The sequence below is a fragment of the Orycteropus afer genome, unplaced genomic scaffold (assembly GCF_000298275.1).
Source record: "Orycteropus afer afer isolate SDZICR_OR568_19922 unplaced genomic scaffold, OryAfe1.0 scaffold00032, whole genome shotgun sequence".
NCBI lineage: Eukaryota > Metazoa > Chordata > Mammalia > Tubulidentata > Orycteropodidae > Orycteropus > Orycteropus afer.
The window spans coordinates 3,804,069-3,810,541 of NW_006921619.1; positions in this window are offsets into that span (position 1 = coordinate 3,804,069).

Below are 6,473 nucleotides of genomic sequence, written 5' to 3' on the forward strand. Positions count from 1 at the left end.
TAGCAACCCCTCCTTGGGTTTCTGAGGCAGTATCACTACAGAAGTAGATTGCCCAACCTTCCTTCTGAGGAGTGGCTGGTGGGTTTGAACCACCAACCTCTGGTTAGCAGTCAAGTGCCTTAGGCACCACCCTACCAGAGCTCTTATTGCTCACTAGTCTATGTCAATAAATTGGGAAGAAGCTACCTGGCCAACTGACTAGAAGAGATCCATATTTGTGCCCATTCCAAAGAAGAGTGATCCAACAGAAGAAGGAACTTATCAAATTATATCATTAATATCACATGGAAGTAAAGTTCTGCGGAAGATAATTGGAAAATGTTTGCAGCAGTACATTGACAGGGAACTGCCTGAAATTTAAGCTGGATTCAGAAGAGGACCTGGAACCAGTGATATTACTGCTGATATCAGATGGATCTTGGCTGAAAGTGGGCATACCAGGAAGATGTTTACCAGTGTGTTATTGGCTATGCAAAGGCAGTTGACTGTGTAGGTCTGTGTTAGACTGGGTTCTCTAGAGAAACAAAAACTAGCAAAGCTTATATATATATATAGAGAGAGAGAGAGAGAGACAGAGACAGAGAGAGAAATTTATCTTAGGAAAATAAATGTATAGAAGCTGGCAAGTCCAGTGTCCCTGGAGGAAATGTTGGGCTGGAGGCAGCCTTAGCTTCCGCAACCACAGGAGGCCAAGAAACTCAAGGCTGGCAGGCAGTACATTGGCTGTTGACTCCAACGAAAGACGAATCCAAGATCTCCAGGCCGAGCAGTGGGCTGCTCACTCACGGAAGGTTGTAGGCAGCACACCAGAGTCCTGATGCACAGAAGAATGTCTCTCTTCCCAGGATGTCCCTGGATATCCTGGAAGCAGGCTGCACCCCTAGGGAAACTCCCCTTGGGCAGATTGGCCACTCAGGACACAGTCATTCGATCCTATCATGGGAACAACCACACAGAACTGGTGTCCAGCCAAGTTGACACACAACTCCAACTATCACAAGATCATAACAAATTATGAATAACATTGTGAAGAACGGGAAGTCCAGAATACTTAATAGTGCTCATGTGGAACCCTGTACACAGACAAAGAGGCAGTCATTCAAACAAAACAAAGGTGTACTCTGTGGTTTAAAATCAGGAAGGTGTGCTGCAGGGCTGCATCTTTTCACTATACTTATTCAATCTGTATGCTGAACAAATAATCTTAGAAACTGGACTATATGAAGAAGAACACAGTATCAGGATTAGAGGAAGACTCGTTAACAACTTGTGATATGCAAATGGCACAACTTTACTTACTGAAAGCAAAGAGGACTTGAAGCTTGATGAAGATCAAAGACTGAAGCCTTCAGCATGGACTGCACCTCAACATACAGAAAACAAATATTCTCCTAACTGGACCAATAAGCAATATCATAATATAAGAAAAAAAGATTGAAGTTGTCAAGGATTTCACTTTACTTGGATCCACAAACAATATGCATGGAAGCACCAGTTAAGAAATCAAGCAGTGTATTGCACTGGATGAATCTGTTGCAAAAGACCTCTTTGAAGTTTTAAAAAGCAAAGATGTCACTTTGAGGACTGAGGTGCACCTGACTCAAGTCTTGGTATTTTCAGTTGCCTCCTGTGAATGCAAAATCTTGACAATGATTAAGGAACACTGAAGAATGCATATATTTGTATTCTGTTGTCAGCAAAGAAAATGAATATACCACGGACTGGATACCAACTTATATAACATCTTTAGTCATGGCCTCTCCATTCTTATTAATGTTTATTTACTCATTCTATTTTTCATTAATATTACAAGAAATCTTTCAATTTTTTTTTTTTTGTTGTTGTTGTTATAGGTGTTGTCAAGTTGCTTCTGACTCATAGCCACCCCAACTACAATAGAACAAAACACTTCCTGGGCTTGTGCCATCCTCACAACCACTGCTATACTTGAGCCCACTGTTGCAGCCACTGTGTCAATCCATCTTATTGAAGGCCTTCCTCTTTTTTGCTGACCCTCTACTTTACCAAGCACGATGTCCTTCTCCAGGACTAGTCCCTCCTGACAACATGCCCAAAATACTTAAGACAAAATCTCACCATCATTGCTTCTAAGGAGCATTCTGGGTGTACTTCTTCCAAGAAAGATGTGCTCATTGTTCTGGTAGTCCATGGTATATTTAACACTCTTCACCAGCATGTTAATTCAAATGCATCAATTTTCCTTTGATCTTCCTTATTCATGGTACAGCTTTCCCATGCATATGAGATGACTATAAATAACATAGCTTTGGTGAACTGCGCCTAAGTTTTTGAACTGACGTCTTTGAACGTTAATGCTTTAAAAACGTCTTTTGCAGTAGATTTGCCCAGTACAATAGTCATTTGACTTCTTGACTGCTGCTTCCATGGGCATTGATTATGGATTCAAGTAAAATGAAATTCTTGACAACAATCTTTTCTCCATTTATCATCATGTTGTTTATTGGTTCAGCTGTGAAGATTTTCATTTTATGTTGAGTGGAAGCCATACTGAAGTCTATAGTCTTTGATTTTCATTGGTAAGTGCTTCAAACACTCTGCTTTCAGCAAGCAAGGTGTCATCTGAGTATTGCAGGTTATTAATTAGTCTTCCCCCAATTCTGATGCTGTGTTCTTCTTCTTATAGCCCAGTTTCTCAGATTGTTTGCTCGGAATACAGATTGAATGAGTATGGTGAAAGAATACAAACCAACACACACTTTTTCTGATTTAAACCTCACAGTATCCTCTTGGGAACTCTGGTGGTGTAGTACCCAAAGCATTTGACTGCTAACCAGAAGGCTGACAGTTCAAATCCACCAGCCATTCCTCAGAAGGAAGACTGGGAAATCTACTTCCATAAAGACACTGCCTTGGAAATCCAAGGAGGGGTCGCTATGAGTCAGAATCAACTCGACAGCAGACACAAAAAGCATCCCTTGTTCTGTTTGAAAGACTGCCTCTTGGTCTGTGTACAGGTTACTCATGAGAACAATTAAGTACTCTGGAATTCCCATTCTTCACAAAGTTATGCATAAAATTTGTTACAGTTCACACAATCAAATGCCTTTGCATAGTGAATAAAACACAGATAAACATCTTTCTGGTATTCTTTGTTTTCAGCCAAGATAAATCTGACATCAGCAATGATATTGCTTGTTCCACATCCTCCTCTGAATGCAGCTTGAATTTCTGGCAGTTCTTTGTCTGTGCACTGCTGCAACCATTTTGAAATATTTTCAGCAAAATTTTACTTGTATGTGATATCACTGATATTGTTCAATCATTTCCACATTCTATTGAATCAACTTTCTTAGAATGGGCACAAATATGGATCTCTTCCAGTCTGTTGGCCACATTGCTGTCTTCCAAATTTCTTGGCATAGATAAGTGAGTGCATCCAACTTCACATTCATTTATTGAAATATCTCAGTGGATATTCCATCAATTCCTGGAGCTTTGTTTTTAGCCAATGCCTTCAGTGCAGTTTGGACTTCTTTCAGTATGATCAATTCTTGATCATATGCTACTTCCTGAAATGGCTGAATGTTGACCAATTCTTTGTGGTACAGTGACTCTATGTCTTCTACTTCTTCTTCTTCTTTTTTTTTTTCTTCTGAGATTTTCTTTTTTTCTATTGTGATTCGGGTGAAAGTTTACAGAGCAAATTGATTTTTGTTAAACAATTCATAAACATTTTGTTTTGTGAAATTCATTGCAGTCCCCACAATGGAACAGCACTCTTCCCACTTCCTCCTTATGTTTGCCATTTCCCTTCCTGACCTCTTAAATTTATCCCTGAGCAAATGCTACCCTTTTGATGTTGTGTAATTAATTATTCTAATGAGTACATACTTTCTTAGTATTATTATTTGCCTCATAGGCCTGTCTATTGTTTGGCTGAAAGTTGAGCCACAAGGCTTAGGTTCAGATCCCGAGTTGAAGGACTTCTAATGACCATAGTCCCCAAGATTCCACCAGTCTTCATCAGACCAGTAAGCCTGGTTTTTTTATGATTTTGAGTTTTGTTCTACATTTGTCTCCCATTCTATCCCAAACCTCTTATTGTGTTCCCATTCAGAGTGGTCAGCCGTGGTAATGGGCACCATCTAGTTCTTCTGCTCTCAGAGTCATGGAAGGTGGACTTCACGTGCCATTAGACCTTTAGATTATTTCATTGTGTGTTGGATTTTCTTCACTCTGCTTTGCTCCTAATGGGGAGAGACCAATAGTTGCACCTTAGAAGGCAACTCATAAGCTTTTAAGATCCCAGTAGCTACTCACCGAAGTAGGATATAGAACATTGTCCTTGTGGACTAAATTATGCCAATGGATCTTAGCATCCCCTGAGAGTACAGTCCTGAGCCCCAATGCCCAGCAACTCATTCTTTCAAGTGTTTGGTTATGACTAAGAATTTTTCACAACTTTTTCCCCTGTATGCTCTACTATATTCATGGATATATTTGCAGGACTCATAAATACATAGGTAGAGATTGCCTCTTTCAAACCTATATATATTCATGGGTGTAGTCCCATTTCCTTTCCCACCCCTGTTCAGCTTGTCTACCTATGTATCCACTTGTACATTACTGTTATTACTATTATTGGAGGACTGTGTATGCGATAGTGTTTACCTTTTTTGCCTTTACTTCCTGTGCTCCTCCCTGTGTCTACTGCTGCCCTGATCATTTTGTGTTGAACTCTCTCTTATTGTATATTGCCTTTACCTTTACCCAAGTTAATACATGTCTACCCTCTAGTTAGTGATTTATCCTCTCTTCCCGTCCCAATGCTGGTAACCTTCAAAGAATGGTTCTTTCTGTGTATAAACCTTTTCTTGACTTTTTATAGTATTGGTTTCATACAGTATTTGTCCTTTTGTGATTGACTAAATTCACTCAGTATAATGTTATGAGGTGTTTCACAGACTCATTATTATTCTTTAGTGTTGTATAACATTGTATTCCAATGCGTGTATGTACCATAGTTTGTTTATCCATTCATCCACTGATGGGCACTTAGGTTGTTTTAATCTTTTTGCCATTATGAATAATGCTGTGATGAGCATAGGTGTTCATATACTTGTTCATGTTATAGTTCTTATTTCTCTTGGAAATAACTCTTAGTGGGATTGCTGGATCATATGGTATTTCTATTTCCAACTTTTTAAGGAAGCATCATACCATTTTCTTCAGTGGTTGTACCATTTTACTGTCCCACCAGCAATGTATGAGAGTTCCAGTTTCTTTATACACTTATTGGCATTTGTTGTTTTCTGTTTTTTTTTAATTTTGGTATTAATGCTGGGATGAGATGGTATCTCATGTTGTTTTGATTTGCATCTCTACAAAGATTACTGATAGCAAACATTTTCTTTCATAAAGTGTCTGTTCATATCCTCTGCCCATTTTTCAATTGGATTGTTTGTCTTTTTCTTGTTCGGGTATTGAAATTTTCTACATATTTTAGAGATTAAACCCTTTTATGATATGTTGTTGCTAAAATATTTTCCCAGTCTATAGGTTTTCACTCTTTTGGCAAAGTCTTTTTTTATCCATATTTACTTCTTAGCAGGTCCTAGTCATTTAGTTTTTCTACTGCTATCTGTCATCTGTTTATAGTTATGTTTGATAGATTATTTATGGAAAGTATTAGGGATCCTAAGTTTGTTCCTATTTTTCTTTGATAATTTTTATGGTTTGGGGTTTTACATTTAGGTTTCTGATTCATCGTGTTAGTTTTTGTGTGTGGTGTGAGATATGGATTCTGTTTCATTCTTCTGCAAATGGATATGCAATTTTGCTAGCACCATTTGTTAAAGAAACTATCTTTTCTCCATTCAATGGGTTTTGGCCCTTTGTCAAAGATCAGCTGTCCATAGGGGGATGGATTTACTTCTGGGTTCTCAGTTCTGTCCCATTAGTCTATGTTTCAGTCATTGTACCAATACCAGGCTGTTTTGACTACTGTGCCTTTCTAGTAGGTTTTGAGATTGGGGAGTATAAAGTCTCCTACTTTGTTCTTCTTTAGTACTGCTTTGTTTATCCAGGGTCTCTTTCCTTGCCATGTAGAGTTGGTGATTGTTTTTTCATCACTTTAAAGAATGATGATGAAATCTGGATTGGGATTGCATTACACCTGTAGAATGCTTTGGGTACTATTGTCATTTTTACAATGTTAAGTCTTCCTATCCATGAGCATGGTATGCTCTTCCATTTATGTAGGTCTTGTTTGGTTTATTGCAGCAGTGTTTTGTACATATTTTGGTACAATTCTTTTGTTTCTATGGTCAGATTTATTCCTGAGTACTTACTTCATCTTTTGGGTGGTGTGGTAGTTAAGTTTGTGTGTCATTTTGGCTGGGCCTGGTTGAGTGGCTGGGCAGCTGAAGGTAGTTATTCCCCATGATGAGACTGGCAATCAACTCCATGGTGGGATCTACCACAAGCAGCTG